Source organism: Dipodomys merriami, unplaced genomic scaffold (assembly GCF_024711535.1).
Source record: "Dipodomys merriami isolate MVZ:Mamm:240054 unplaced genomic scaffold, mDipMer1.0.p SCAF_62, whole genome shotgun sequence".
In the NCBI taxonomy this organism is placed as follows: domain Eukaryota; kingdom Metazoa; phylum Chordata; class Mammalia; order Rodentia; family Heteromyidae; genus Dipodomys; species Dipodomys merriami.
In genome coordinates, this window is record NW_027206202.1 from 6,963,236 (window position 1) to 6,977,620 (window position 14,385).

Consider the following 14,385-nt stretch of genomic DNA (forward strand, 5'->3'; position numbering starts at 1 on the left):
TCTTTTTTTTTTTTTTTTTAAATTTGTGAAAATGCTGTTCAGATGGGTTACAATTACATGGGTAAGGTAATGAGTACATTTCTTATCAAGCATTGTTGCCTCCTCCTTTGTTTCCCCTTCCCATCCCTTCCCATATCTAACTCCCCCCCTCCCCGCTGGCACCAAACTTGTAAAGTTCGTTTTTTTGACATAACATCATGGGTCCACCTGTATCCCTATTTAAATAATTTGTTTTTGCCCTTCCCCTCCACAAGGTATACCAACATCAAATACAGTGAAAACGGGTTATACCATGGGGGAGGGACATACAAAGCAACAATTAATATCTTATAAATATGTTAGAAATAATTCTTGTTGTTTTTTTCTGAAAATACTGTACAGAGGGGTTACAATTACATGGGCAAGATAATGAGTACATTTCTTATCAAGCATTGTAGCCTCCTCCTTTTTTCCCCTTCTCATCCCTTCCCAGCCTCCCCCTGCTCCCCCCCAACCCTTCCCCCCACCCAATCCTCCCTCCTCCACCAAAGTTGTAAAGTTCGTTTTCGACATGACAACTTGTACTTCTCATTGTTGCAACGGGTCCACCTGTATCCTTATTTAAACAGCTTGTTTTTCTCCTTCTCCTCCTCTATGTGAATCTTTTGAGTACGGCTCCCTTTTGGACACATCCCCACCAACATCTCTTGTTATAAGATTATTTTGTTAGTCATGGGGCCTGAACCATTGGACTGGGCGCTGTCCCTCAGCTCTTCAGCTGAAGGCTAACGCTCTACCACTTGAGCCACAGCACCACTTCCAACTTTTTCCGCTTATGTGGTGCTGAGGAATTGAACTCAGGGCCTCATGCATACAAGGCAAACACTCTACCACCTTCCCAACTCCCAGATTTCTTGATTGTAGCCATTCTAATAGGGGTGAGGTGGAATCTCAATTTTTTTGAAGAACAAAGGTTTATTGCCAGGAAGGGGACAGGCAAGTCCCTTTTACTAGGCCCATGTAGTAAAGGTAGCAAATGATCAGCCCCTACCCCATTTCCCTGAGAGATCACCTTGTGGGGGGGTTTTGATGAGATTATTTTAAGAGTTAGAAATCATATAAATTATTGTTTTGTTTTTTCTTTTATTGTATTTGTTTTTATTGTAAAGATACTGTATAAAGGGGTTACAGTCACATGAGTAAGGTAATGAGTACATTTCCTATTGAACACTGTTAGCTCCTCCTTTATTTTTTCCCTACTATCCCTTCCCTCCCCACCTCCTCAACTCCTCCATCTCCCCTAAGTTCCTTTTCAACAGTGTCTTGTACAGATTATTGTTACAATGGGTCAACTTTTATCCATGTTTAACCTTATTTAAGCATTTTGTTATTTCCCTCTCCCTCCCCAAATTAGAAAAATGTATATACAAGATGCAGGGCACTGAAAATATTGAAAACAGTGGATATTCCGTGGGGGAAAATATTCATGAGAAACCAACAGTACATTATAAATACATTAAAAACAACAGCAAGAAAGATAAAACCACTGTGTCCTTATCTTTGGGTTCACTTTGCTTAGCATCATCTTATATGGTCATATGTACATACCTTTTGACCTTTTCTGCTTGTTCTAGACACATACTAGTTATTGCAAATAAGGGAAACCATGGGACCTCTGTTTATTTGGGCCTGTCTTACTTCCCTTAATATAAATTATTCCAAGCCTTTCCATTTCCTAACAAATGGGACTGAGTCATTCTTTCTGATGGAGGTATAGAATTCCATTGTATGTATATCTATCTATATATAGATATACATATATGTGTATATATGTGTATCTCTCTCTCTATATATATAGAGAGAGGTTAAACTATGTAAAAACTATTGAACTGTGACATCACAATGGCAGTGTGATGTCAAAATATCATGTTATAATAATGATTTGATGTTACAATTAATTGGTGAGGCCATAGTGGTCATAATAGGTTTATAATGTCACTATAATGTTACAATGGGTTGGTGATGTTACAATGGCATGATGGGTCTCAATTTTCATTAATTCACAATGAGTAAATGAGTTCACAAAGGGACTGCGGTGTCTCCAAAGGCATGTGTTGTCTCAAATGTTCCTAACGTTTGTGATTTCATAATGTGACATAATGGTCATAATATCTGGCAGTGTGATGCAATAATGGTCATGATGTCACAGTGGATTTTTGATATCACATGTCATACTTGAAATATTATGAGGCTAATACCAGAATATTAGCTCATAAAGGGCCCTAGATGTTGCAAAATTTATGTGGACAGGACAGGTTTTTGATGTCACAATGGGTTAGTGATATTGCAATGACAATGTGATGTCACAAAGTGATTGTGATGTCACAATGGTTATGAGTTCAAAATGGGTTTCTTTTATCAAGCCACATGCCACTTTTGAAATAGCATGAAATCACAGAATAGGCATTCACAATATGAATATGAACTCTCAATGACAAGATGTCATAATGCCAAGATATCATTTTAGCTTAGGGATGTCACAATGAGCTAATTGTATCATAATGGCAATGAAATATCACACTTGTGATGATGTCACAAAGCATTTGTGATGTTACAATGGCATGTCTGATCACAATTGTCATAATTTCACAATGAGGATATGGGTACACAAATGAACTATGATGTCAAAAAGGCCATGTGTTTTTCCAACAGTTTGAAGAGGTCATTATAAGTTTGGGATGTCATAAAGTGATCATGATGTCAACAGCAATGTGATGTCAAAATGGGTTTGTGATATCACATTGGTGATGAGGTCACAATAGGTTTGGGATGTCACAGTGAGGTTGGAATATCAAAATTTCATCCAATTTCAATTGCTACTACTTCTCAATGAGGATATGAGTTCACAGAAGGAGCTTGAAGTCCCAAAGGCCATGAATTTTCTAAAATGTTATGAGGTCATACTAGGTTTGTGAAAACACAATGGGACAGTGATATCATAATGGTTATATGATGGCCCAATATCCTGTCATAATAATGTTTTAATATCACAATTTGTTGGTGATATCTTACTGGTGATGAGGTTACAATAGGTATGTAATGGGACCTCAGAATCAGAGAGTATATGAGTCCACAAAGGGACAATGACGTCTCCAAATTCATGTGCTGTCACAAATGTGCTTAAGTCCTAACAGGTTTGTGATGTCACAATGTGACACAATGGTCATAACATCTGGCAGTGTGATATCACAGTGGTCATGATATCACAGTGGATTTCTGATATTACACATCATATCTGAAACATTATGAGGTTGAAAAAAGATTATGGGCTCATGAAGAGCCTAAAATACATGGCATTATGTGACAAAAGTTATGGGAACAGACAGGTTTGTGATGTTACAGGGGGTTAATGATATCACAATGGCAATGTGAAGTCACAATGGTATAGTAATGTCACAATGATGATGAAGACACAATGACTTTCTGCTTGAAATAGAGTGAAATCATAGACACATTCAGAATGTGTCTATAACATCACATCATATCAATGACATCATATCATAATGCTATAATGTCATTGTACTTTGGTGATTCACAATGGGCTGGTGTAATGTAATGACAATGTAATGTAACACTGGTGAGGATGTCACTAAGGATTTGTGATGTTATAATGGAATGTATGATCTCAATTTTCATTAGTTCATAAGGAAGATATGGGTACACAAAGGGACTATGATATCACAAAGGCCATGTGTTTTTTAGAAAGGTGTTAAGAAGTCATAATATTTTTGGGATGTCACAATGTGGTCTTGATGTCACAACGGCAATGTGATATCAAAATGGGTTTGTGATATCAGTGGTGATGAAGCCACATTGTGTTTGTGAGGTTACAATGAGTTTGTAATATGATGATCTCAAGTCCAATTTCAATTGCTACTAGTTCACAATGAGGATAAGAGTTCACAGAAGGAGCTTGAATTCCCAAGGTCCAAGCATTTTGTGAAGTGTTATATACAAATATTTTGTTTGTGAAAACACAATGGGATAGTGATGTCTATATACCATGTCATAATAATATTGTTTGTGATATCACAATGGCATGCCACAACTCAATTGTCAATAGCTCACAATGAGTATACACAATGAGGTCACAAAGAATTAATTAGCTCCTAAAGGGCCTAAGATTTCACAATGGCAGCATGTCACAAAAATTATGAGGACAGAACAGATTTATGATGTCATAATGGGTTAGTGATATCACAATGGCAATGTGATGTCACAAAGGAATTTTGATATCATAATGGTTATGAGGTCACAATGGGATTCTATATTAACATACCTACCACATTTGCAATTGAATGAAATCAGAATAGGAAATCTCAACGTGTCTATGATGTCACAATGTGAGTGTGATGTCACAATGCTATGATGTCATAGTTTTTCACATCACAATGAGTTCTTTGTATCATAATGTGATATCACACTTGTGATGATGTCACAAAGGGTTTGAGACGCTACAATGGCAGGTCTGATCTCAATTGTCAGTTCATGATGAAGATATAGGTACACAGACTATGATGTCACAAGAGGTCATGGGTTTTTTCTTTTTTTAGTTATATATTTTTATTGTAAAGATACTGTACAGAGGGTTTACAGTTACCTGAGCAAGCTAATGAGTCTATTTCCTATGGAGCATTGTTATACCCTCCTTTGTTTTACCCCACCTTCCCATCTCCTGCCATGGGTTTATTTATTTATTATAACCTATAATAGGTTATAATAGGTTTGGGAAGTCACAATGTGACAGTGATTTCACGATGGCAAGGTAATGTCACAATGGGTTTAGGATGTCACACTAGTGATGAGGTTACAATAGGTTTTAGACTTCACAACTAGTTTGTAATATCGCAATGACATGTCCAATTTCAAATGCTACAAGTTCCCAATTGAGAGATGAGTTCATCGAAGAAACTTAAAGTCCCAAAGATCATGAATTTTGTAAAATGTTTTGAGGTCCTACTAGGTTGGTGAAAACAAGGGACAGTGATATCAAAATGGCAATGTGATCATGATATCACAATGGCAATGTGATGTTACAATGGGTTTGAGATGTCACAGTCAAGATGAGGTCACATGGGTTGATGGGATCACAATTGTTTTGTGGTTACAACACCTTTGTAATATCACAAGGATACATTCAATTGGAATTCCTACTAGTTCACATGGGGATACAAGTTCATAGAAAGAGCTTGAAATCCCCAAACCCATAAATTTTCTTTCTTTCTTTTTTGTTTGGGGGGGGGGTCCGGTCATTGGGCCTGAACTCTGGGCCTGGACGCTGTCCTTCAGCTCTTCAGCTCAAAGCTAGTGCTCTACAACTTGAGCCACAGTGCCACTTCCAGCTTTTTTCTTTTTGCTTATGTGGTGCTGAGGAATCGAACTCAGGGCCTCAGGCATGCAAGGCAAATGCTCTACCACTGAGCCACCTTCCTAGCCCCAAATTTTCTAAAATATTATGAAGTCATAATAGGTTTTTGAAAACATAATTGGACAGTGATATCCCAATAGTAATGTTGTCAAAATACGATGTCATAATAATGTTTTGATGTCACAATAAGTTGGTGATGCCATAATGGTGATGAGGTCACAATTGGTTTCTGATGTCACAATGGGTTGCTGATGTCACATTGGCATACTGGATCGCAATTGTCATTAACTCACAATGAATATATGAGTTCAGAAAGGTACTGTGAAGCCTCCAAAGGCATGTGTTGTCACAGATGTGATGAAGTCTTAACAGGATTGTGATGTCACAATGTGATACAATGATCATCACATCGAGTGTGATGTTACAATGGTCACAGTGGATTTCTTTTTCTTTTTTTTTAATTTAATTTAATTTTATTTGTGAACATACTGTACAGAGGGGTTACAATTACATGGGCAGGATAATGCATACATTTCTTACCAAGCATTGCAGCCTCCTCCTTTGTTTACCCTTCACATCCCCTCCCAGCCTCCCCCCTCCCCCCAAAATCCTCCCCCCACCCGGCACCGACGTTATAAAGCTTTTTTTTCAACATGACAACTGGTCACAGTGGATTTCTGATAACACCTGTCATACCTGCAATATTAAGAGGTTGAAAACAGTTTATTGGTTCACAAAGGGCCTATGATATCACAATGGCAGCATGTCACAAAAGATATGAGAACAGGATAGGTTTGTAATATCATAGTGGGTTGTTGATATCACAATGGCAATGTGATGTCACAAAGGGATTGTAATGTCACAATGGTAATGATGGCACAATGGGTTTCTGATATCAACCCATATACCACATTTGAAATAGAATGAAATCATAGAATAGGCATTCACACTGTGTCCATGATATCACAATGTGATATAATAATGCTGTGAATTCATTGTAGTAATGAGCTAATGGTGTCATAGTGACAATGTGATGTCATACTGGTGATGATGTCACAAAGGGTTCCTGATTTTACAATGGAATGTTTGATATTGTTACATCACATTACTCTTGTGATATAACAATCACATTGTGACATCCCAAACCTATTATGACCACTTAGCACCTTTGTAAAAACACATGGCCTTTGTGACATCACAGTCCCTTTGTATACCCATATCCTCATTGTAAACTGACAGTTGAGATCAGACATGCTATTGTAACATCACAAAACCTTCGTGACATCATCAGCATGACTTCACACTTTCAGTATGACATCATCAGCTCTTTGTGACATCACAAATCTACAACGACACCATAGCATTATGACATCACATTATCATTGTGATGTCATAGAAACATTATGAATGCCTATTCTGTGATTTCATTCTTTTTGAAATGTGGCATGTGGGTTGATATCAGAAACTCATTGTGACCTTATAACCATTGTGACATCACATTGCCATAACATTGTGACATCATTAAATCACTGTGAGGTTAGAAACCTGTCCTGTCCTCATAAGTTTTGTGACATGCTGCCATTGTGAGATATTAGGCCCTTGACCTTATAACATTTCAAGTATGACATGTGATATCAGAAATCCCCTGTGACATCCTGACCATTGTGACACCACACTGCCAGACATCATGACCATTGTGTCAAATTGTTTCATCACAAACGTTAGGACTTCATCACATGTGTGATAACATTCCTTTGGAGACAGTCCCGTTGTGTACTCATTCTCATTGTGAATTGATGACAAATGAGATCCAGAATGCCATTGTGATATCACCAACTGATTATGACATCACAAAACTATTGTGACCTCATCCCGATTATGGCATCAATAACCAATTGTGACATAAAAACATTATTACAACATGTGTTTAGATTAGGGCTGACTGAAGTCTCAGAAGAGCCAGGTCACCAACGTTGTTGAGAGTCTGAATGTCCCACTTGTCTCTCTATCTAGCATGTGTATCAGAGAAGATCTCAAACTTGAATTTAAATTTTAACATAACATAGTATGTGTTTAAAAGTTCCATTACAATATGAATTAAGTTTATGTTATGATGTACCATCAGTACATCACACAGAGTGTGTTTTTGATGACAGACCTTAGTCAAGTAGGAAACATAGATTTTTATATAAGACCTCTATTTTGCTAAAATATACTATTTTTAAAACAAAACAAAACCTGCCACATATTAAGAATAGTTCTCTTGCAGTTATAAGAAGTGACTTTTACCATCACTTACTCAATGGTAAAATATGAGTAAACAAAGGACATAGAAACAATGCTTTACGCCATTAAAATGTACAAAATTCCTTAATAAAATTCCTTGTTTTCCATTGAATACATGATCAACTTCTGAAGTATTCATCTAAGAATGCAGCCAGTTATTGGCCCTAGAAATTAAGTGCAACTTTGCAACTGGCACACATGGGTGCTAACACTCCCTTGACTGTCCCTATAAGCCACAACTCAGAATTGAGGCACTGACTTCTATTCACTCTTAAGGGAATTCACCTTTTCCCAGTCTCAGCAGAATCAAGGGCAAGGAGGCAAAAAAGCTCAACCACTCTGCTTTCCTAGTGACAGTGCTTCAAAGTTGTGTATTCCTTGTTCGCTTTGCCAGCAGTGTTGAGAGCCAGGCTTTGCTGTTTGGGAATCCAAGGAGCATTGTCTTTGATCTATTTCAGTCTCTGATGTTGAGGCTCTGGGCATGATAGAAGCAACAGTGATGAGCCTTAATAAGAGAGCAAGTCAGAGATAGGAAGAGAAGCAGGTCTAGAAAACCAGTGAAAAGTCCCCGCAGCCAGCAAGAAAAGAAACAGCTATGTACTACCTATTCAATTCTGCTCCCTGGTCATGATTCTGACTACTCATCCTTTTCTCATCCCATTTTCCCAACTTGTATACACACTCACTTGTAACTGCATGGATCTTTTCCTGGGAACACATTCCCTACTTTTCTGTCATGTGGACCAGGAATTTTTGCTTGTTTGCCACAAGGTATTTGATTTTGTTCAACTATTTTATCTATTTGGATCTTTAGCTATCCAAAGACCAGAAACAACTCATGTTAATTAATTCAGACCTTTTGTATGAAGTCAAAGGATATGACTCTTTACTGCCTAGAGTTTTACCAGCTTAACTAACACCAGAAAGCTACCATGGGGATACATGTCAGAGTGATTGGAAATCAAAGCCTACGATGGCTCTTTTACAAAGGCAGAAAAGACAAAAATCAGAATCTGAGCATGAAGGGTTTTAGTTGTTGTTATACATGGTCTTCCTATCTGATTGCTAGGATTATAGGCTCACATTGCCTGTCATATTCCCTGTAGTTTTAAGTTTTTAAATTTATTTTTGCCAGCTGTGGGGCTTGAACTCAGGGCCTGAGCACTGTCACTGAGCTTTTTTGCTCAAGAATAGGACTCTACCACTTTGAGCCACAGCTCTACTTCTGTATTTTGAGTTGTTAATTAGAGACAAGACACTATGTTGAAAAACTAACTTTACAATTTAGGTCATGGGGAGAGTGTAGTTGAAGAGGTGGGAGGGAAGGAAGGGATGGTAGGGAAAAAACAAAGGAGGAGGCAACAATGCTTGATAAGAAATGTATTCATTACCTTGCTCATGTAACTGTAACCTCTCTGTACAGTATTTTCACAATAAAATACATTAAAAATTCAAAAAAAATTATGGGTACTTTTCTTCCCACACTGGCTTTGAATGATGATCCTCAGGTCTCAGCCCTCTGATTAAAAGCATGAGCCATTGGTGCCTTCCACATTACTTAGTTGGCATTATTTCCTTCTTTAAAATTGTATCACTTCCTATGTTATCACTATGCCTGGTACAGAACAGGTACTTAATAAACAACAATTGACCAGATGGATTTTCTCATGCCATTTAGAAACATTTCTATCCTAAATTTTGTCTATCCAGGGGTTTGGTTCAAGAAATGCAGTATTTGCTGCTTTTGAGGAATCCAAATGTTTTTAAGCTCTGAAACTAGCTCAATAGCTATGTGCATATGACCATATAAAATGATGCTAATCAAAATAAACTCCAAGATATGGAAACAAGAGTTTTTTTGTTTTTATTGTTGTTGTTGTTGTTAATGTACTGTGTAAACTTCTTTCTTTTTTCTTTCATTTTTTTCCTTTGCTTTATTATCTGTCATCACTGTTTTTGATTCTGGTACCCTGGGTCTTGAATATATCTTTATCTTATTTGGGAAACAGAAGGGGAACAACAAAATGATGAGACAAAGGCCGAAGCGTGAACCAACGCAACAGTGACATTCATAAGACACTATGTTGGAAATGAACTTTACAATTGTGAGGGGTATTCAGAGGGAGGGAAAGTAGGAGGAAAAAAGAGTGAGGGATAAGAATGTTCAATAAGAAATGAACTGATGGGGCTGGGAAGGCAGAGCGCTTGCCTCGCATGCCTGAGGCCCTGGGTTTGATTCCTCAGCACCACATAAGCAAAAAAGCCGGAGTGGCGCTGTGGTTCAAGTGGCAGAGTGCTAGCCTTGAGCTGAAGAGCTGAGGGACAGCGCCCAGGCCCAGAGTTCAGGCCCCACGACTGGACCCCCCCAAAAAAAAGAAAAAAAGAAATTTACTGGTTACTTATATAACTGTAACCACTCTCTATATTACTTTTAAAACCAAATAAAATAAAATAAAATAAAAATGTGAAGACAGAACATGTGCAACTGAGAAATTACAGCAAGCTGCATACAGGAAGCTCATGAAGCTCCTATGTATTCTAGAAGCCAAGATCCAGAGGAATAGGGTTCAAGGCCAGCCTAGACAGATAACTCCAACTGCTAGCAATTGAATGAGCTGGAGGTCTTGCTCAACTGATAGAGCCAAGCAATCATCATAGCAAGCATGACGCACCCTGAACCTTGAGTTCAAACCATTATTTGTTGAAAAAAGGTAGCTCCTGGATAATCCAAGATACACATAGATGTTCATAGGTCTAGGGAACAAACTGCCTTGCAACTCCCTAAAAATTGTGTTTGTGGAGAATCTGGGATCCTTATAGATTTGTTGAATGTCCTCTGTCATATTCACTTTCCAGCTCTGGTTCCATACCTACAGCCCTTCTCTCTTAACTCCTTATTTACATGGATCCTTCATGGATATTTCTTTTTCACCCTGAAATCATAGGTATGAGTATTTGTAGAAACTACAGTGTTTGGATGGTATAATCCCCAAAGAAAAAGATCAACATATCACTTGATTTTACTGAACTCATTTTGACTTTTTTTAATAATGAGAACTTTCTCCCTGTATTTCCAGGGGGGGGGGGAATAAGAGATGTTGAAAAACAAGGAAACAACAGGTAGCAACTGTAACCAAGAATGTTGTGCATTGTCAAAGTTCTAGGGCTTCAGAAAACTGTCCAGGGTTTGGTTCCGTTAGGGTAATCCTCAAGCTAGGGAGGGTGACTGGTGAATCACACATAGTCTTCTTGTACTTCCCCTGGAACCTCCTGGTATAGCAATCATATTGTGTATAGATGAGCCCTATTTTGTCTAGGTAAGGGGAAGAGAAGGAATTATGCTGAAAGACCTTGAGTCCTGTTACTTGTTCTACATTTAAAATTTGCACTTTGGCAAATATTGAATACTCTAGATTTGATATGTGTGCATTTCATGGATATTCCAAACCCCAAGTTTGCTGCATTTGGTGGAAAACTATTTCTCATTATAACTTATGTGGCAGTAATGGACTATTTAATTGATAAATTAATGTCATAAGGTCATGAAGATTTTGGTGCCAGAAATTGTAGGTGTGGCAGTATACAAAACATACAGTGAGTCCATAAAGACGCCTGCTTGATAGTGACTGCTAGTGTCGTAATGTAAATTATCAGCCACGTTTTGAAGGATGAAATATTGGAGTCTTTATTATAACACTAGCAGTCTGCAGGATGCCCATTGTATGAAAGCCTGCAGCTCCCAAATACACCTAACACAGTTAGGAAAAAGACCAGAGAGGAAAGAAAGAACAAAAACAATACCAACAAACCAATTCAACTCTGATAGCTGAATAGGGATGCCTTGATGACCGGAGACAAGCCAGGAGACAGGAAACAGGATATGATCACTGAGACACGTGGCATGGTGTAATGGCGCCTGTGCTGTTCTGGGCCTAAACAGGATCAGTGGAGGGGGCAGGTCCACAAGAAATTCCCAGTCCCGGGCACTGGACTGATGGGTTCAGTGACCTATCAGCTATGTGCCTGCCCATGCTTCCATGGATCTGGGCACAAGTCTCTTTCCCCCGGCTTGAAGACATAATGGCAGACCCTCCATCCACCATGTGTCCAATATGGCACCAGCCAGACCTGACCTCCCCATTTCAGTTCTTCATACAAAGTTTTAGTAGTTTCATTACTGTGAAAGACATGATCAAATTTGAAGGATTTGCTCCCATCAACGTAATAAATGACATTATTGCCAGTTTTTCAGTAAACTTGGGTAGCTTCTCCAAGTTCTTCTTTCCTGCTGTTGAGTGGCTGCACTCGCAAGCACACCACCACTGCCATCACCTCCCTACTTCTCTAGGTTCATGGCAGACAAGGGCAATGCCATGGCCATACATCTTGATAGCATAATGATAGCACTAGTTGGTTGCATTGAAGGAGTTAGACCAAGATTTGGTGTTGTTAGGGCTGTTGGGCGTCTCATAATGCAATAGTCATAATATAATCCATGGAAGACCCCTAATGTGGGATGAGGTGTGACTCTTGTAGCAGATGGCCAATGTTGAGGATTGATCCCTGCATGGGTTGGGACTGTAAAAACAATTGTTGGGATATTTCATGGTGGAAATAGTGCCACAATGTGGCAGGTGGTCAAAAGCAAGAGGTGCCTGGTTCAATGCCGAGTTGTTTTTCATCAAGACAAGAGGAGAATGAAAGATTGAAGCCTTCAACAGTAGTATTATTTCCATTGCATTTTCATTGTCCATGGATGGTGTAGTTGGTGGAGAGGAATAGCCTCCAGGAATGGGAGCAATGACTCAGTCGATTTTGGGAAAGACCAAAGGAATAACACACACGGGGATAGAGACACTGTGCTTCTACCCATTGGGGATGACATTTTGGGGCCAAGAACAGTACAGAAGGGCAATAGATTGTTTAAAAACTATGGAAGTAGAGGGTACCCTGGATGGAGATGGGTTGGTAAGGGCTGGATCCATCATAAGCAACCCTTGGTGCAGCCTACAGAGGATCTGGGAAATGGATAGGAATAGGATATAGGGAGCTGGCAGACATTTGCACATTCAGAATGTGTCCCATTGCAGAGTGCAGGGATCCTGGGAGACAGGGTCAGTGCTGGAGGCTGGAAGAGATCTGATAATCACTGCCTCAGAAGGCAGTGTGGTATCCATATCAGCAATATCATCATGTAACATGAGAAGTTACATAAGAAATTACTCACTGGTTACATGAGAAGTTACCATGGGAACAACTGTAAAAAATACAGTGCTGATAGTGCCAGTGCTCACCTTGTTCCTAGTCAGTGGAAATGCAGGAAAGATAGCAAAATAAAGATGAGGGGAATCTACACACATAGGGGTAGAAGATTCTCTTCAGCAAGAAAGGCAAATGTTCAGGGGGAAGTGAATTGAGGAACAGAGATGTAGGAGGGATTGCAGCTTTCTATATATGACCAAGGTCTTTTTTCTCATTACTTAGGATCCCCAAATTAGAAGCAGTGGTAGAGAGAATAACAGAGTCTGCAGAGGTATTTAAAGGGGAACTTGGGACATTAGATGTCAATTCCTCTTCAGTGTTTGATGAGGCTGCTTGCAGGATCTGGTCCCCAGCAGCCTGCTCTTCCACATTAGTGACAGTGGGAAGAGTGGAATCTGTGAGGTACAGGTAGGCAGGGAGAGATAGCCATAAGTCCCTCTATCAGGTGGAGGTAAAGGAGAGGCAGTCTTGGTCCCAATGCCATTTATCACCACCTATCCTCCTAGGCTTCTGTCTTAAAGATTTTACTTTCATAAAAGCATTCTCACAAATTCCCAAGTAATTCTGGACTTCCATATGAGGATGTTTGGTAGATGAGAAGTTGAAGTGGCAGCAGCAAAAGCAAAATGGCAATGACGCTTAAGGGCTTGATGAGAAGCTGGTTATGGTATGTTATGGCTTGTTGGTGGATTGTCTGTGGGCTTCTCACCTTCCTCCCCTTTATATGACACCTGAAAGTCTGGGAAGCCTGGGAGGTTGTTTTCACCTAGTCTTTCCATGGTGGAGCTTTGCAAACAGAGAATGTCAATGGAGTACCCGTAGGACACACACACACACACACACACACACACACACACACACACACACACACACACACACACACACACGCACACATGCACACATATCATTTCATCCTTTTTACATCCTTAGGAAAAGTGTCTTGCTGGGACTAGGACAGCACCCTTGAGAGTAAAATATTCGCAGGACTTCATGATGCCTTTTCCGCATTGCTAGATTGACCCTCTCAATAGCCTTTTGGGATCTGCTTGAACTTTGGCTTCTGTGTCGTTTGCATGAGGAAGACAGAGATCATAAGACTTCAGGTCCATTATTTCAGCAAGAACCTTAGGTATTAAAAATAGAAGCAATGATCTAAACCAAGAAGCTGTCTTAGCGTTTCCAATGCCCCAAAATAGCCAGATGGCAGCACAAGCATATTGTGTGTGTGTCTATGTGTGTGTGTGTGTGTGTGTGTGTGTGTGTGTATGAGAGAGAGAGAGAGAGAGAGAGAGAGAGAGAGAGAGAGAGAGAGAGAGAGAGAGAGAGAGAGAGAGAGAGAGAGAGAGAGAGAGAGAGAGAGAGAGAGATTTCTAAAAATGCCAAAGGGACATTCCCCAGAGTGTTGCCTCGATGCCTCCTCTTAGGACCTC